The following is a 20049-nucleotide window of genomic DNA, read 5'->3' as shown; positions in this document are numbered from 1 at the left end:
AGGTATGAAATCACAGGCAGAAAGGGGAACTACAGACAAGCCAATGAATAAAAGTCGGCCCTTGGGAGGAACAGCTCTTCCTGCCCTTTAGGAAAATAACTGTAGTCTAGGAGCAATATTTTATGCCACCTTGGAGAGAAAATTTGCTCATTTACTGGAATAGAGCTGCTGACTATGGGAAGGAAATCCCATGCTCCTGGGTCTGCCCACCCACATCCTACCCAACCTGCAATGCCACTAGACCTCTAAAGCCCAGGGGACAGAGGATCTTTCTCTTTTGTCTCTACGGCCTCATGGCCCAGCCCTGGGTCTGGTACAGAATAGAAGCCACTAAGTTTCTACCTCTAGTAGTTTCAAATCCATCTACCTCTTCCATCCACCCCCCCCCCCAAGTGGTCCTACACAACACCAATCCTCTCTCCCCATGACTACTGCGACTGCCCCTCAATCCACCCCCCACACAGCAAATAGCACCCACAAAGGCCTACTGACTAATCATCATCATCAGGCCCCAGACTAATTCTCTGAACCCTTACCTCCACCTCTTTCTCAGTTCCCTTCCCCTCTATGCTTCAGCCATGCTGGCTTCCCTTTAGTCTCTCCAACATTCCACATGCTTTCCTGCCTTGGGCCCTTGCACATGTGTACCTGTCCCTACCTGGATTATTCTTTCCTATAACGCCCTTCTTCCCCACCTCCTGCCTTAGCTCTTGGCCTAATGGACACCTCATCTCAGTTTAAACACTGCCTCTTCAAACAAGCCTGCCCTGACCACATTCCTGTTTATTCACTTCATAACACCACCATACATCCTAGGCGGTGAACAACCATGAGAAGGATCATGCTTGTTTTATGAAATACCGTCCACCTATCACCTTGCTCAGTGCCTGGCAGATAATGAGGTGCTCAATGAATATTAGCTAAAACTATGTGGAACTGAAGGCTTGATTCAAATGCTACTGTCCCCCTTTCTCAGGCTTTCCATGGCACTGTCCCTCTCTTGGGGCACATAATGACCTGTGTGAGAGTTATGAGTCTTTTTTTCCTATCAGACTACAAGCTACTTAGAAGTCTAATTTACCTTGGTATTCCCCATAGCGCCTTGTGCAATGCCTAAACACAAGGGTTCTTCTGAACAGTGGATGAATTCTTGCTCACACACAGGAAAGTACAGAGGCTACAGCCTCTAACCAACCACAGACAATGGCTTCTCCTACCTAGGGGACTGCAGTACAAGGCATGAGCACCTTTGAGATAGGCAGACTCTGCCCAGAATATTAGAAGTGAAACCTGAAAAGCAGTGGTAGTGTGTGGGTGAGAGGACAGGGGGTGAGGACAGGACAAGCATGTACTGCTAAAGGGGAGTTTCTTACACTGGCAGAAACCTTCTGGTGCCAAACTGGAATGTGTATAAGAGATCTAACAAAGTTCACCTCTGACCTAGCCATGCCTTATTAAAAAATCAGAGACGTGAAACCACTGGGTAATGAGTTAAGTGTTTTTCTGTACTGTCTAGCTTTCCTTCCATGAACATGTTCTAATTTCTTAATCTGGAAAAAAAAAAAACCCACCTCAATAAATGTTATAAAAACAAACCAGCAGAAAATCCAGTGGTGATCTTAGACTGGAGAATCACCCGTCCTTAGGTCTCCTTACTAAACTTAGGATTGTAGACTTAGGGTCCTCCAGGGTGGGGCCCCTGCAATTTGTGAGGAACAGTTCCTGTCTTTTGTCAGAAGCCCTGGGCAGGAAGGTGCCAGGAGCGCAAGCTTCAGCAGGGTGCAGCTCTCATTTCTCCCTAATGCAGATGCTGGTAGAGCTCTGAGAATCAGGAAATGGAGGGAAAGTGTGGGGGTAATCAACCAGCTCAAGACCAGGACTCCCATCCACTAGATGCGGATCCATTGCAACTGTTCGTTCACCTACCTGTCTTTCCCGATGCACTGAGAACTTCATAAGGCCACAGGCTGTCTCCTCATAGTCCTGTTCTCCACCCTCATGCTTTGTACTAGTCCGCCTTCAGTGTAATTTACTGAAAGGCAGAGACCACACCTATAAAGTACTAAACATAATGATTGACCTAGGTCCCTGGGACATAATAAGAACGCATCAGCTACCAATACTTCATTTCTAGAATGCCCTGAAGGTCCATTATTCATTTCGGAAAAGCCAAGTTGAAGAGTAGTAATTTCTTAGAAGATTAAAGAGACTTATTTTAAATAAAGTTAGGAAATGCCGGCCTCCTCAAGTAAGAGCGAATGCATTTTAATCTGCAGTTCAGAATCCCTCAGCATTGCAGCTGAGTGCAGCTTCCAAAGGAACCACTCTTTGAAGGAGCGGTGCTCAAAGTTTTCATAAGGCCTTTCTGAAAGATTTCCAGGAGGTAGTGAGCTCAGCCTTGGGTCATGATTAATGACTTGTTTCCAAGAACTTTAGATTTTCCACGTCTGTCTCCACTTAGGAATCACTTCTGGCCCCTTGTGAAAACACTCAGCAGTTAATTGGGTGAACTCAGCTTCTTGTCACACTCAGAAAATAACACCTGCCACCAGTTTCTTCCTTAAGTAGCTGGGCCAGCATCCTCCAGTCCCAGGAGAATAGCACCCACTTCTGTTTTTGGTCTGAGCACCTGACTGAGTGATAAGAAACGGTGCTAAGGCTTGGCTGAAAGAGCCAGCATGGCAACTCCAAGGGGTTTCAACACTGATCAATTCAGAGATGACCCCACATCCCTCATAGAAATGCCAACCTATGACTGAGGGGGCCAGGGCCTGTATACATTGGCTAACATTCTCTTTCTGGAAACCATAAAGTAGCCAATCCCAAGCATATATTTTTGTGCCAACCAGGTGCACTACAAGCTTTATCCTGTCTCATCCTCGTGGTACCCCTGGAGATAGGTATAACTGCGACCCCCACTTCACAGAAGAGAAGCAGCCCCTATGAGGTAATCTGTCCAAGATGTCTTCACTGGTGGTGAGGACAGAGCTCTTACTGATACCCTCCCCAACTTCTCACTGAACTCTACATAGTCTGAAGTGACAGAGATTGTGGACACCCACCAGCCCAGGGGTCACAAATGTAAATGTCCACAGGGGCCAAGGGGCAGGTATGAGACTAGAGATGGTGACAGATGGGCAAGCAAATGGCACAGACAGTAATAAACTGGAGAACACACCTGCTAAAGACGTTCAAATTCAAACAAAAATAAAACCCAAAACCATGTACCTTCCTTTCAGAATATCACCTCCTCACCACCATCTTAGGAAGAGGGACCACCTTTTTTTTTAAGTAGGCACCACGCATAGCATGTAGCCCAACGCAGGGCTTGAACTCATGACCCTGAGATCAAGACCTGAGCTGAGATCAAGAGTTGGACGCTTGGGCGCCTGGGTGGCTCAGTCGGTTAAGCGACTGCCTTCGGCTCAGGTCATGATCCCAGGGTCCTGGGATCGAGTCCCACATCAGGCTCCCTGCTCTGCGGGGAGCCTGCTTCTCCCTCTCCCACTCCCCCTGCTTGTGTTCCCTCTCTCGCTGTGTCTCTCTGTCAAATAAATAATAAAAATAAAATCTTTAAAAAAAAAAAAAGAGTTGGACGCTTAACCAACTGAGCCAACCAGGCTGGGGCCATTTTTTTAATTAGCCGAAGTCTGGAGATCTTGAGGAGCTGGGCTGAGGTGGAGGCTGAAGGCCCACTGCCCATGACCATGGGTGGTTCCAGGGCAGCAATGGTCCACTTTCAAAGGGTTGAACTGCTGGAGAAGACCAAAACCCTCGGATACGCCAACGAGCTTTGAGAACCCTCCTGGTAACCATGATCTTAATTCAAGTGGTTTTTAAATACTGCATCTTCCTGAGGGCTGGAGTCTCTGACAGCCTTAAAGATAAAAATCCCTTAAACGGCCAACACCTGAAACCTTGGCAACTCAAAAATCCAAGACTTGACAACATCTTCTGCTTTTCTTTGCACTCTGGCTCCAGCCATGCTGTCCTGAAGCCGCAGAGGCCGTGTCTAGGTGAAATGGAGGAGGAAGGGCAGCAGAGATTTTCCCTTCCTTTCCTCTTTTTTTGCCAAGCTAGGGACTAGGATGGTGGGCTCTATGTTAAAACTGAGTATGCTAGGTTTCCTCTGGACCTGCGTGCCAGGCTTTCTACCAGGTAATGGGGTTATGGTATGGATGAGACAAACTCACGAGAGGGGACACATGGTCTAGGGGAGACCCAGTGAATGAAGTTCTGCCAGTAATTACGTAAGCACAGTTCAGGTGAACACGACGAAGGCGTTCAGTATGATATGGGAACATACCGGAGGTTAACCCTCAGTCAGTGGAGTTAGGAACAATGACACTGACCACCTTAGGTTATGTAAAAGGCTGAGCATAACGTGGGGTTGAGCACTTTAGAGACACACAATAGTGTTAATTCTTAGTTCTCCTCCCTCCCTATTGTGCACACACACGCACACCACACTGACTTTCTTCAGGAACACCAAACCTTACAAAACTATAAAAACTCAGAAGTAACTTACTGTTGCCTGTTTTATGTCCTCTTTTAATTGTCCTTCTAGGTGCTGGTTTTTAGCCACTCTGGGATACTGAAAACCAAGAGTACTTTGCTCCTCAAGCCCTAAGGATTCTTCTCAAAAGCAAAAGAGATATGGACGGTTCATTTCAAGCTGAATTCCGAAATATAGCGATCATCTAGTTTTGTCTCCTTATTTAGGTACAAAAGAGGAAACTGAGTCCCAGCGAGTGTGGAACACTTGCTCAGGGCCACAAAGTTTCCGTGGGTGGCCCTTTGTTCCTTAAAGCTGAAGTCTTTCCCCTTTAACCGTGATTTCCCAACTATTTCCACCTGCTAGCAGGGGAGGTGGGTGGCACGCAGCAGCTGCGAGCCATGAGCCACGTACCTCAAACCACAGGAGAATGGTCAGCTCAGGAGCCCACTGGTGAGGGGCCTGGGGCAACAAGGCCTCTCCCTTCCCCTCCGCACAGAATGGCTCCCCTGGTTTAAAATCCTGAGCACAGACCCCAAGAAAGAAAATGCTGAAGTGCTTACTTACACGTTTGTTCTGTTTACTTTCTAGGCATCAACAGCAAATTTTAAAAAGGAAGCAATAAAAAGACCATGAAGCCAAAGTTAAAGTCTTCGACACTTCTTTCCATCTCAGGAGTCCGCCCAGCTGCCGTGGCAGTGGGGCGCGTGAGATAAGCTAACTTCAGAAACCCAATCATTTCTGTATCTTACATTTATAATACCAATCTTGTATTTGTGAGGGGAAGATTACAAGGAATTGCCAATTCCAGAGACATTTCTCTCTAGGGTGTCTAAAATTGTTTGTACCACCTTTGTAATCAGAGAAAAGACTAAAGGCTTTACAAACCTCAATGTCTAAGGAAGGACTTACTTCTTCACCTATCTTTAGGGCAAGGAGCTGCTTTTAAAGCTCTAGCCGATCTGTCAGCGTTCTTGGGGTAAAAAAGTCAAACAGCATTTGAATGGAGCCCATCTGTGAAACTTGAGTTCAGACTCTAGCCCCAGGCAGTTTCAGACAAAGCCGTAATTTTCAGAGCAATAATATATCATAATATAAAAATAGACACTTTGTGACCGACAGGCTGTAAAAAAAAGCAATAAATAAATAAAGCCAGCCAAGCTCTCCAGACAGCTCTGCCTCCAAGCCCTGCTCTCCCCGGGGGTGGGGGTGGCGGTGGAGAATAAAGTTCTACTTACAAGAGCAAAGAGTTTCTCCAAAGTCCAGGGCTCCTCAGTCACAAGTGAAGGGAGAATTTAAGAAAGCAGGATTCAAAACGCCTCCCTTTTGAGGGCTGGCGAGATTAGCAGACCAGGCCGGCGGTGCAGTCTGGATTCTTTCTTGCCCTCTCTCCCTCTGTGTGTCTCTAAATGAAATGCACTTCGAGGTTTTAGTGGGTGTTTCCCATGTCTCGGGCCAAGTAAGTCCCCATTTGTTGTAACCCAATGCTCAGCCTGATGATGTCAACCACTCAGCTCCCTTGCTCAGTTTCCACCTCTCTGTCCACGGGGGAGATCCATTTCCTCTGGACAATGAGCTGGGGGGCTGTAACTTCATCCCAGGCCGTCATATTTGCCTAACATCCTTCCTTCAATTTTCAACAGCGCAGCCTTAGTGACAAAAGGCTTCCTATCCACTCACTGGGCCAGGGCTCCTGGCATTAAGTCCCTTTGCCTTGTAGTCACTGCTGACTGAGAGCGATCTAGTTTGCTTTGCTGTGTTTTAATTCACTTCTTTGATGTGTAATACCCCCGTTAGGGTGGAGATCGGCATCCCCACTCCACCCCACCCTCATTTCCTCCTGCTCAATTTTCCAAGTCGTTCAATTTCTCCAAGATGGGTACAGTATATGTTTGTCCTTCACTTAGGGGAGATGACACGTGCCCAAGTGCAAGGCTCAGAAGGAGCACTGGTCTGCTGCCTGGAAAACTCGGTTCTGGTCTCAGTCACACTCCGAACTGAATGAATGGCCTCAAACAAGTCATCTCTCTCCCCCGACCTCGGTTTCCCCATCAATAAAATGATGGTTTTGGGGTCTTCCACTTCTGAAATTCAGTGACTGAGGAGCTTACCAACAAATGCAACATAAAAGTATTTTACTACAAGCTGGCTGACAACATGCTTGAGGGAGGAAGAACCTGACAGGTCAGAAGGCCAATGTCCACAATGCCAGGCTCAGTCTGGTTCCTTCGACCCCCGTTGTGGTGGAGCTGAACGGTTTCTCTGGGAGAAAATCCCAAAGAATTCACTGAACAAGGCCTGGGGGACATGGAAAGAGGCAGCACTGCCTTAGGGATTCACGTGGAATAGCAGTGATCAGGAGAGACCATAATAACCTCTTGCATTTGTAGAGTGCTTGCAGGGGAAGACATATGAAACTTCTGTACTTCTGTGTACAGAGGGAAGCAGTGTGACATGTATATTGCTTATGAACATCAATTTGGGAACCAGAGATATGGATCTGAGTCCTGTGTGACTTCACTTCCCTGAACTTTTTTTTAAAGATTTTATTTATTTATTTGACAGAGAGAGAGACAGCGAGAGAGGGAACACAAGCAGGGGGAGTGGGAGAGGGAGAAGCAGGCTTCCCGCGGAGCAGGGAAACCCATGCGGGGCTTGATCCCAGGACCCTGGGATCATGACCTGAGCTGAAGGCAGGCGCTTAAGGACTGAGCCACCCAGGTGCCCCTCTGAACTTTTTTTTTTAACTGTAAAATGGAGTAATAGGGCCTCCCTTTCAGGATTGTGAGAATTGAAGAACACATGCAAGGGAACTGGAAGTATCTGTACGTACTAAGTGTTGACAGGTGGTAGCTTCATTGTCGTACATAATCTCATCTGATTCTCATTTTAGGAGCATTAGTGCCCAGGGGCTGAATTATTAGTCTGCTTTTCCTGGGTAGGAAAATGAAACACAGAGAAGTGACATGCCCAAGGTCACACAGCTCAAGATTAAAGGGCCAGATTTGGAAACTGAGTCTTTAACTCCTACTTAGGCCAGCACACATACCACACACATGCCAATGCTATTTCTAAATGGGATCATTTCTACTTAGAAAAATGAGCTAAACTTATTGAAACAAATGGGGAAGGGGTAGGTTCAGCCAGGCCAGGGGAGAGGAAAGATAGTCAATCTATTGCCTAAAGGAAACACTACAGGCCACTAGGTAGAGGGGGTACTTACTTGCTTTGCTACCCAAATACCATGTGACCTGAAGGAAGTCTGGGCTTTAGTCACCCCTCCCTCCAAGAGGCAGATCTGATTTGTCTTAAACCTCTTAGATGGGAAGTTGGGATTGGAGCTCTTTTGGGAAAGAAGAAGCTATTTATAGGTGGGCATGAGGCTGTGGGAGTTTGTGACTTAACAAAAACTTTAATTCTCAGAAATCTTTGATGCTGTAATCAGGAAGGACCAAGCAAACAGACTATACATTAGGAGGGAGTTTGCCAATCTGAAGGCTTTCCCACAAACTGGTGTGGGGCTGTAGTGGAATGAAAAGAACTCCAGCCTGTTAACTCTGAGCCTGTTGCGAGCTCAGAGAGACCTGGGTTTCCTTCCCATCCCTGAACCTTCCAGCACTGGATGACCTTGGTCAAGTTAACTTCTGTGTAAAGTGAGAATAGTAATAGCGCTTACCCTACAAGGTTCTTTGTCTGGATTAAGTGCCTGGCACATACTACAAGTTCAAAAATATTTGAAAAAAAAAAACTTGCAAAAGTAAGAGGCAACATCCTAAAGGCATTATTTTCTAATTCTGACTCAGTGTCACCATCCTCTACTCTGAGGATGATGTAACAGTGAATGAATAAAGTCAAGAATGTCAGGAAGCCAGAAGGACCTGTTACTTCTCGAGAATGTCAGGATGAATAAGGAACAAAAAAGCCCACCAAGAACTGTCAGGCGTGTTCTCAGCAGCAACACTCAGCTTGGAGGCACTGGGGGTGGCGGCTGGGGCCACTATCTACTGTGTCCTTTTCCCAGAAGCCCAAGTGGGCATCAGGAAATGAGCTGGGCCCTGGACAGGTCAGTTTGCCAAAATCACTCTCAGTGCTTTGAGATCATGTTTTGTTATTTGAACAAAAATAATAGTAAGGAGCCCATTCATAAAAACAAAGATATTGTTTTCTTCGACCACATGTATTTTGTAACACTTGCCTGTAACACTGAATAAGTGTACATCTGTGACAGAAGCCATGAAGAGAGGACAGCCAACGCCAGGCACTCATTTGGCCTTCTGACTGACGACAGCAGATAGACTCTGTGGCCTGGCGCCATGCTCTGTGCTGAGTACTCTAGACACCACCTTCTAGGACCCTTATAACCATCAGGTGCAGGAGGTTTAATATCCCCTCATATCACGGCGGTGCCGGCGAAGGGGGCTGCTGAGGCTGACCAACCTGTGCGAGGCTGAGCAGAATGAATGACAGAGCCTGGGCTCCTCGCCAGGGCTGCCTGGGGCCCAGCCTGGGTTCTGAATCCCTTCCTCTGCCGCCTTCGAAGGGGTTTCCCTGCAGGAAGGCCGGCAGTTCGTCACAGCCAGCAGCATCGGCTCCATCTGAGGGGAAAGGCAGCTCCGGCTGCTTCTGAGTACAGAGCTGGTCTGAAGGGCCCAGACAGCCCCTCTGCCACAAAGCTGCCCTTCATTCCCACCCCTCACCCCAGTCTGGAAGGGGTCTCTCCCTCTGAAGTTCCTTAGGACTTTATCTGTTCCTCTCTCAAGAAACTTAGCCTTTTCTCCTCGCGGAGGCATATTTATTTCTGGGCAGCTCTTACTTATTCTGCTGCTAGAACTTGAGCTTCTTATGGAAAAGCTCTGTGTTTAATTTATGAGCATTTTGTACATGAGACACTTATTAAAATAACGAAAGCTATAAATAACGAAAACTTCTTATGGATGTTTGTCATATGCCAGATAATATTCTAATTGCTCTATATAAATTATCTCATTTAACCCCCATGAGGGTCCTATGAGGTAGGTATTACTATCTCCACCTGACAAACGAGGACATTCTAGACATATCAATCACAGAACTTGTTCAGCTGGCAAATGACTGGTATCTGTTGAAAGAAGTATATGAGGAATAAATTCTGGGCACCACTACTGACCTTCTAGTTCAAACAGCTGCTGCAAAATGCAATTAGCTCTTCACCCTATCAAAGGCAAGTTTCAGTTGTCATGCCATTTCAAATTCACTTAATCACTCTGTCACACAACTAGAAGATCCCTATTTTTTTCTGGACATAATTGAGAAGCACACTGATTGAGACTTACAGTTGTAAATATAGATTTTGTTTTCTTTCCAATTATAATTGGTTATTGTAAAAAAAAAAAGGAAATATAGAAGAGCAGGAAAAAGGAAGGAAAATCATCCATCATCCTACCACCCAGAAATAACCAATGAACTTCCTGGCATATGGGCCCAAAAGGAACCATACCTACACTGAAAACAATGTTTTGGGGTGCCAGGGTAGCTCAGTTGGCTAAGTGTCCAACTCTTGATTTCAGCTCAGGTCTCGATCTCGGGGTCATGACTTCAAGCCCCGCATTGGGCTCCATGCTGCACGTGGAGCCTACTTAGAAAAACAACAACAAAAACAATTTTTAAAAATCAGACACATTAAGTCATTTGGGGGCAGAGAGAAATCAATCCCACAAAAGATGCCAAAGAAATGTTTGATTTTTTCTTTTTTTCTGGTTTTGGAATACACCTGGCTGCTTTCTCTACAGGGTTTGATGTTCTGAGGGTCCACCTCCTAGGCCCCCTTGGATGGCTGCTAATGTAGCCAGTGTCCCCAATGGAGAGATGGCAGGAGAAGGGAAGCCTGATCCAAGAGAGTATGTACCTAAAGAATGGGTAGGTTCACAGAATACCTCCCTTCTAGTATGAGACTGGGCGTCCTTATCCTGTCCTTTGAAGGACCCTCAGTCTAACTGAGGGTCAGGTGCCCTAAAGCAAAGTGTACCCTTCAGTGTGGTACACAGAGATTCTAGCAGCTTTCCAGGGAGGGCTGAGGCCTGTGCGGCAGACAACATTTCCAGAGGAAACAAAGGCCTACCTCCTAAAAGGAGGCTTTTGTTATTGTTTACAATTGGGAAATAAAAAAAAGTATCACAGAGCATTTGAGGAAAACCAACAGCATGACAGAAACTAAAAAAAGAGAAAATGGACTCTTATGGGAGGGAAAATTCAGACAAGTGAAAACCTTTAAAAAGAAAATTCTTATGTCTTCAGAGAGATTCTGAAGATACCATGTCCACAAAACAAAAGAAGTTGACAAAACTGGACTCTTGGAAATTAATAATATGAATAACTGAAATTAACAATTCAGTAGAAAAACTGGAAAATAAAAAAAGGAAATCTTTCAAAATACAGTATAGGGAAAAAAATATTTACAGGATGAAAAAGAATTTTCATATAGAACAATAATCCAGGAAGTTCAACATCGGTCTGAAACTGAATTCCAGAGAAAGAATACAAAGAAAAGTACAACAGGAAATTATCTAAGAAACCATGAGGAAACTTTCCCAGAGTCGAAAGCTGCATCTTTTAAGATTTTATTTATTTATTTGAGAGAGAGAGAGCGAGCGAGCATGAGCGGGGGGAGGGGTGGAGGGAGAAGCAGACTCCCCGCTGAGCAAGGAGCCCAATGCGGAACTTGGTCCCAGGACCCTGGGATCATGACCTGAGCCGAAGGCAGACACTTAACTGACTGAAACACCCAGGAGCCCGAAAAGCTGCATCTTTAAACTGAAAAGTTTATCAGGTGCTAAGGAGAAGGAAAGAGTCTTTCATGTCTACATATAATCTAACCTTTCAGAATTCAAAAGGAAAAAATCCTACATGTTTCTAGAGAAACAAAATGATTCAAAAGAAAAGAATCAGACTGGTATCGGACCTCTGAGCAATACTGGCTGCCTGAAGACAACAGAGCAATGCTTTCGAAGGAAAATGACTTGGAACCTAGAATTTATCCTCAGCTAGGCAAAATAAAGCCATTTTTGAGACATGCAAGGACTCAGAACGGTTTCTCTCTTGTGCACTGTTTTCTCAGTAAACTCCTGGAGAATATGCTTCACCTAAATGAGGGTTTAAACTATAAAGTAGAGGGGCGCCTGGGTGGCTCAGTTGGTTAAGCGACTGCCTTCGGCTCAGGTCATGATCCTGGAGTCCCGGGATCGAGTCCCACATCGGGCTCCCTGCTCGGCAGGGAGTCCGCTTCTCCCTCTGACCCTCCTCCCTCTCATGCTCTCTGTCTCTCATTCTCTCTCTCTCAAATAAATAAATAAAATTAAAAAAAAAAAATAAACTATAAAGTAGAATTTGAAAACAGGGATCTAACAAGAGAGATGGAAGGAATGCCAAGGATGAAGATGAGGGTTGCCCAGGACCTCAGCTGACCTGCAGACCTAGAGAGTGCCAGTCTCACTAGAGCGGGAGGGTGAGAGGCTCCAGGAAAACAGAGCTGAGGGACTCCCTGACAGGTCTGCCGAAAACTGTACTGAGAGTCCATGGGCAAGTATGGGAAGCCTTTGCAGCAAGAAACAAGGAAAACTGAGCATATTAAAGAAGCTGTTATTCATCCAGGAAAAGTCATACAGAAAGGAAAAATAACCAGAAAGTTACTGGCTCAGTAATAAACTATTTATGATGCCATAATGCTATAAAACACTGAATACTGATTTAACCAAAAAAACTGTGATATTTGGAGAAAAAGGTAAAGGAGAAGTGTGAAGGGGGCTCTGGTGCTTGTGAAAAAGCTAAAGCCTCATGAGCCATCCTAGGAGGTCAATAGGTAACACCTAAAATTGATAAACAAAGAAAAGGCAGTATGGTAGTGTGTGGTCCTTGTTTGCATCTGATTTGAATAAAAAAGTACTTAGAAGTTAATCAGCGATCTTTGTGAGTTATAAGGGATTGTTAATTATTTTATGTGTGACAATGGTAGTGTAGTTATGTTTTTAAAAAAGTAGTCCTTGTTCTCTTAGAGATACATGCTAAAGTAGCTATTAAAGAAATGACATGATGTTTAAAACTTATTCCAAAATTATCCAGTAGCAGGGGTAAAAGTGGCTGCAGGCACAGATGAAACAAGACAGGTCATGATTCTTGAAGCTGGGTATTGGGTGGTACATGACGACTCATTATATCATTCTAATACTGTACATGTTTGAAAATTTCCAAAATAAGAAAATGTTCAGAGACAGAGATAGCTGTATAAGCGTATTATTTGGATATATGGAAATAACAGAACAAACAGCCAGCAGGATCAAAAGTGTATGCTCTTGGGGCCAGGGCAGGAGGCAGGGGAGAAAGGGGTGGGGGAAGGAGATAGCTGTTTTTAGCGCAAGTTTATAATGAATGATATTTGATCTTACAAAGAATAAAGCAAACCTATGTGCATGTGCCATTCTGAAAAAAAAATTTTTTTTTAAATATTTATTTATTTGAGAGAGAGAGAGAGAAAGAGTGTGGGGGAGGGGCAGAGGGGGAGGGAGAGAAAGAATCTCAAGCAGATTCCCTGCTGAGTGCAGAGCCTGATGCGCTTGAACCCATCACTGAGATCATGACCTGAGATGAAATCAAGAGTCAGACACTTAACCCACTGAGCCACCCAGGTGCCCCCAAACCCAATTAATTTAATTTTACTTTTTTGAAAAGATTTAATTTGTGTGTGAGAGAGAGAGAGAAAGCATGAGCAGGGAGAGGGGCAGGGGGACAAGCAGAATTCCTGCTGAGTGCAGAGCCTGACAGGGGCTCAATCCCAGGACCCCGAGGTCACAACCTGAGCCAAAGTCAGACACTTGACTGACTTAGCCACCCAGATGCCCCAGCACAATTAATTTAAAAAAAGAAATGGGCAGGGGGGCGCCTGGCTGGCTCGGTCACTGCAGCATGCGGCTCTTGATCTTGGGATTGTGAGTTTGAGCTCCACGCTGGGCACAGAGATTACTTAAAAAAATAAATGGAGGGGGTGCCTGGGTGGCTCAGTTGGTTAAGTGTCTGCCTTCGGCTCAGGTCATGATCTCAGGGTCCTGGGATTGAGCCCCGCGTCGGGCTCCCTGATCAGCAGGAAGCCTGCGTCTCTCCCTCTCCCACTCCCCCTGCTTGTGTTCCCTCTCTCGCTCTCTGTCAAATAAATAAAATCTTTTAAAACAATAAATGGAGGGTTAAAAGCGGATGTTACCTCAAGTGAGGGGCTAAGCAGGAAACTGATGCCTTTCTGGACTTGCTGTTTTTTGTTTTTAATTGATGTTCATGTATTACTATGATTTTTAGAAAATGTAATCTACTTTTATTAGTTATTGCCATCAGCTTTTAGCTGGGCCTTTTGCTAATCTCGACTCTTACAAACTGAATCCGTTTCTCCAGCTGAAGGATCCTGAATAACCCAGAGTATTTCCACATTAAATATAACAATAATTATTACTGGGGTTTAATAATTATCCACCATTTGTCACTGCTTTATATATGTTATTTCTAATTTTTATAACACTTTTGCAAAGCCGATATCATATTCCCATTTTACAGATGGTAAGATTAAGGTTGAGAGACACATCAGCCGTGTGCTTGAGGTTACAGAGCAGAAGGCCAAGCTTGTGCGACTCCTTCCACTACCCTACCTCTCCTTTACAGTCCACTAGTTTGGGACAGTCCAGGAAGTACTCTGACATCCCTTTTGTCATTCAATCCATGAAGCGGGAGAGACAGAATTATCTATACTTGACAGATGAAGAATTAAAGCTAAAAAAAAGTTAGGTAACTTGCCTAAGCGTCCAGGTTTCCCGATCCTTAATTCAGTACTGTGGTATCATCCCTATCATCTGTCCCCTCTACAACAAAATGTTGTTTTCATAACCTCCTCAGAGGCATCTGACATAAGAGTCACTGTAAATGAATGCAGCTGAAGGAGGAATTTTAAAGAGACTTATTTTTTCCAAAGGAAATCTAGTAATAAACCATGGAATGTCCTTAGTTGCTCTAATGTCAGCATTTTACTCGAGTTCTCAAAGGGGTTCTGAAAATGTCAGCAGCCTGTCTTCCTGGCAGAGAGAGATCAGCGGGTGGCAGGGGCAGCTTGCAGCAGTTCTGACAACTGGTGCCACTCTTCTCGGCTCCAAAAGAAAGGAATGAGCCAGGCATGCTTCGGCCCTGAAAAAAAAATGTCTGTGTCTCCTAAGTCTACTTACGTCAGTGGCCATGTGGCCCCAGGGCTATTGATAGTTGCCAGGAACCCTAGATTGGTGCTACTCTAGAGCAGGGCGAGTTCACGGAGTGACAGGCTGGGTTAGGAGGGAAGTCCAAAGTGGGAAACTGAAGGGCCTGAATGTCTGCCCTCTGCTCATCTCAAACCCTGGGCAGCCGATGGCCCTGCCTGGCGAGGAAGCAGACTAAGAGCTGGGCCCAAGTGCCATGAGCTTGGCTTGAGAGGCTGTTCTCTGGCTATTCTGGCATCTGAACAATGGCCAAGCAGCAGCTAGGGGGAAGAAACTGTTTACTCGAGTTCAAACTATTTATAGTACCAGCAATCTGCACATATTTGGATGACAAATCTCTGGGTTTCGAGTGAGCGGTGCTTTGCTCTTGGACAATTTTATCAGACACACTCCCTCCCCACGCCGCCCCCGGACCCCTTAGCTCACACGTGTTGCCCTTAGGATGTTTTATTTAAGTTGCTGAATTTAAAAAAATCAAGATCATAAAAAGAAATCACATTTTAAGAACAAGTGACTTTTAATCCATTTGCCTACGAGCTTAAACTACATAGTATCATTTTCTTTAAGGCTTGAATCAGAGATTAAATTCTAATACATGTATATTCTATAAAAAATATGACTGAAATTAAAACAGTATCTGAATAAGCTTTGTAATTTCACATGTACTCTATCATTGTAATGATGCCGAGCCCCACTCAAGACCTGCAAAAAGAATGTTTCTTATGACATTTCAGGATGATAGAAGGCTTTCCGGAACAGATCCACAAACAGTATGTAACCATCTACACATTGCAGGCAAACAGAGGAGATACTGCCCACCCCTCCGGGGCAGCTGCAGCTACAGGGACAGTGCTCGCAACGCCCCTGCCCCCAGCGCACGCCACACACGGGAGCTGTTTGACTGGAACAAAAAGATGTGCAGAGCCTTCCGCACAATTTTAACTCACAGAAGGTTATTATACCCTCGCCAAAACATTTGTTTGGAAAAACCAGTCTACCTCTAAAAGCTGCCTTGTTTTTACAGCAAAGGCCATGCCGATCAGCCACCTCTCCTGAGCCAGGCACTGCCTAATTCCGAAGGGGAAACGTGGTTGTGAATCAAATGTATGCCAGCTAATATACTGGGTCCTATCACACAATGCAGGCAGGAACCGGCATAGAGAGAAAGGGCACTGAGTGAGAGGAAAGGTTTAGCGTATACGGCATGATGCTGGACAATTAAGGGATTCCTCCAAGGAACGTACTTGTTTTCTTACTTTTGCCCCCTGCTAACGAAGCGCTTTAGAAAGCAAACAGGAAGGTCTCCAAGATAATCTTTAGATTAACCCCACTTTTTAAAATCAGGAGAGAAGTAAGAGTGGTTAAGGGTAAAGGAAAGAAGCATGTTTATATACAAAGGGAATGTAAATTATTTTAGAAATTTTTTGCTGGTCAGTTGGTAATATTTGGTCAATATATGACCAAAGACTTTAATGCATGTAATTTTGATCCTATGATTCTACTTCTAGGAATTTAAACAATATCCTCATCATTCAGACCTTAGCTAAAATGTCACCTCTTGGGGACTTCCCCAACCCACTCAACCTAAGGTAACCACCCTCTACATATCACATCACTTTCTTTTTTTTTCCTTAAGATTTTATTTATTTATTTGACACAGAGAGAGCATGCAAGCGAGTGGAGGGTCAGAGGGAGAGGGAGAAGCAGACTCCTTGCTGAGCGTGGAGCCTGATGCGGGACTTGATTTCAGGACCCCAAGAGATCATGACCTGAGCTGAAGGCAGACACCCAACTGAGCCACCAGGTGCCCCACATCACTTTCTTTTAATTGTCTGCACAACACTGCTATTTTTCTTGTTCATTAATTTGTGTACTGTTCATCTTCACTGCTGCTCCCTACCACCCACATTAAAATGTTAGCTTTATACGAGCAGGGACCTGGTCTGTCGAATGCATTGCTTTCTTCCTGTGTGGTGGATACTAGCCAAGGATGTTACATACATCATCTCATTTAGTCCTCACAACCATATGAGGTTTGTTATTATCCCATTTTACAGATAAGCAAACTGAGGCACAGTTTAAGTCTAGTGAGTGGCCAGCAAGTGGCAGTAGGAATATGAACACTGCTATGTATGACCACAAAGCCTATGCTCTTAACTACCTCCCTCAAAATGAACCACAAGTTTCAAAGTGCACACTTTTTGACCAAGCATTATAGTTCTGGAAATCTGTTATGTGGAGATAATCAGACAAGAACAATGGTGAGATACATTTTTATTTACTGCAGGCTGCTTACAGAAGCAAATATTGGAAATATGTTTAGGCAAGTCATCAGTTAGCTATAAGCCCCAAGTTTACTTTTTGGTAAACAGGGGGCCCCATCTGAGAGACACCATGAAGATTTAATGAGACAAAGCACAGTACCTGGCTCATAGTCAGTGTTTTACTGTTTACTACATGCATTTACATCTCTAAAAGGATATACAATATACCAAATTGTTACCAGAGGTCATCTCTGGACAGCAGGATTATGGGGGGGGAGGGGTTTCATTAACTAGATTGTGTATTTCCACGATGTTCTAATTTTTATAAAATTCATACTGATGTCATAGTCATAATATATTTATTACTTTTTTTTTTTTAAAAGAATATAAAGGGGCGCCTGGGTGGCCCAGTCGGTTAAGCATCTGCCTTCTGGGGTCATGGCTGGGGTCATGATCCCAGGGTCCTGGGATGGAGCCCCATGTCTGGCTCTCTGCTCAGTGGGGAGCCTGCTTCTGCCTCTCCCTCTGCCTGCCATTCCGCCTGCTTGTGCTCCCTCTCTGTCAAATAAATAAAATCTTAAAAAAAAAAAAAAAGAATATGAAGAAAAAGTTAAAGAAACTTGGAGGAGGAAACTCAGTTTATGGGACAGTGAGGGAAACTAGTTTAGTAGATCTCAAACTAAAAATATTCCTCCTCGTATGTGTTCTGGTAAGCGCTGTGAATTGTGCAAGACTGTTGAATCTCAGATCTGTACCCCTGAAACAAATAATGCAATATATGTTAAGAAAGAAAAAAAGAAGAAGAAGAATGTAGCAGGAGGGGAAGAATGAAGGGGGGGAAATCGGAGGGGGAGAAGAACCATGAGAGACAATGGACTCTGAAAAACAAACTGAGGGTTCTAGAGGGGAGGGGGTTGGGAGGATGGGTTAGCCTGGTGATGGGTATTGAGGAGGGCACGTTCTGCATGGAGCACTGGGTGTTATGCACAAACAATGAATCATGGAACACTATATCTAAAACTAATGATGTAATGTATGGGGATTAACATAACAATAAAAAAATAAAATAAAAAAAAATAAAAGAAAGGAGAGCCAAAAAAATAAAAAATAAAAAAAAAATAAAAATATTCCTCCTCTTTTGTTCTATGTAAGAACAAGATCTTCAATGGGTTTATAGGTCGTACCCCACTACAAAGGTCTACATTCGCAGTGAAGTCAGGGAGATTCTTAATAAGAACATAGACCTACAGAATTTATTCAGATGGATTCAAGATATTTGAAAAGATGCTAAAATATATATACAAAAAGGAAGAAAATCTTTATAGCCACATCTGCCTTCTAAAGAGAAAGACTTTCAAATAAAGAAAGAAAGAAAAAGAAAGAAAGAAAGAAAGAAAGAAAGGAAGATTGTCAAATAGGAGGCCCTTTTACCTATCGGTCACCTTTTTGAGTTCAGCCATGCAAAAAATAACAAACAAAAGCTGAAGGTTCCCAAATAGCTCTACACAATAAATAAAGAAGAACTGGATTTCAGGGGAAATCTGTGAGGAATAAAAGGGGAAGGAGCAAGAAGCCAGGGAGATGCCAGAGGTCTGGGGTCTGGGGTTCCCAAATCACCAGCAAAGCTGATTACAACACTTACAAATGTGTTTTGTGAGTGTATTCTTTGCTCTTGATAGAAACCAGGAAGGGACTGAGTTTCAATTCTGAACTGATAGGTTGAGAAACAGGAAGAGGAGGCAGAGATGACCCAGAGAACACCTTCACCCCCAAGGAATCTGCAGAATCTTGGGGGAAACTTCAGACTTCTACATGGCAAGAAACAAGGGGTCAAGCTGATCATATCTAGATCTTAAAGTGCTAACACATCAGAGTTATATACAATTCATTTATCAAGAGGGATATTTATTTATCAAGGAACAAATTGATATGTGTGTGGGCACAAAAATAAATTAACTTGCCTACTCTTCCACACCACTGAAAAGCTTTTCACAATTTGTGTGGTGTTGCTAACTCATTTTAGGTCACATATTCCTTTGAGAATGTGATGAAAGCTAAGATCCTGCTCTTTAGAAAATGCATACCTTTGAATGTATATTATTTCAAGGGGTCTGTGGAACCTCTGGAGGCCATCTCTGGGACACTCACTGCAGGGAAACTGCATCAGCACTGATGGACATTGCTTGTTGTTGACAGTGGGTACCCCAAGCCACCTTGCAGTTTATGCAGAAAGTATAAGAACACTGCTGACATTCATTGATTTATAAACATTTGTTGGAGACCTAATACACATAATCCTGAAGGTATAAACATAAATGCAATGTGATCTCTGTACTCACTGAGTTGTAGTCAACTGAGGGAATGAAAGACAACAGACTGCTACAATAGGGTGGGATAAGTCAGACTATACATTTCAGACTAACCTTGCCCCTCAACTTCCTTTTTGGCCCCAGGACTCACTAACTACAAATGGAACAACAGGTGGAAATGAGTGACATGAATACAGGGTACAAGCAGAGGAAAGCAACAAGAGGCCAAGACACTGGGGCCATATTAAATAGCCAGTCTGCTATTCTGTGGACTTTGATTTCCCTGTGTCTGCATAAAAATATCTCCAAAGACAAAAAACAAAACCAAAACAAAATAACGGAGTTCTTTTCTTTAATGAACAGTAACCATGGATATTTTTTAAATGCCACTTTAAGAAAAAGGAATTGACAAACTAAGATTGTTCTGAACAACTAATCTATGCTAAGAGAAGCCTACAATCCACATTGCTGGTTTGCATTGTTAGATCAGCAAATATTTATTGAGCTCTGAAATAGCATGTCTGATGTTTGCATTACATTAAGAACTTTCACACAAGATTTTCTCATTTCTTCTGCAAAACATCTTGTTGTAAATGCTTATCTTCAAGGGCATAGTGACTTGGTAATTTATAGCTTGTAAGCCCTGCAGCCAAAATCAAAATACAGACCTACCTACCTTTTCCTAAACTCCCAGGGAAAATGACAGCTGTGCCAGACACAGAAAG

The 20049-nt window shown here is 44.0% G+C and overlaps 1 protein-coding gene across 4 annotated transcripts in view; it reads right to left on the bottom strand.

Moving 5' to 3' along the window:
• Window positions 1-20049, bottom strand: part of PKIG (cAMP-dependent protein kinase inhibitor gamma) — a 93457-nt gene that overhangs the window by 25598 nt on the left and 47810 nt on the right. Inside the window, exon 1 of one of the 4 annotated variants that reach the window (XM_036096064.2) lies at window positions 5734-5889. The exons of the other annotated variants lie outside the window; for them this stretch is intronic. The gene's annotated coding sequence lies outside the window, so the exon portion shown is untranslated. Of the gene's footprint in view, window positions 1-5733; window positions 5890-20049 lie in introns of those variants that run through there. 4 annotated transcript variants of the gene reach the window in all.

Source organism: Halichoerus grypus, chromosome 10 (assembly GCF_964656455.1).
Source record: "Halichoerus grypus chromosome 10, mHalGry1.hap1.1, whole genome shotgun sequence".
In the NCBI taxonomy this organism is placed as follows: Eukaryota; Metazoa; Chordata; class Mammalia; order Carnivora; family Phocidae; genus Halichoerus; species Halichoerus grypus.
The sequence above is the reverse complement of the archived record's forward strand: the minus strand, read 5'-3'. Positions and strand labels throughout refer to the sequence as shown.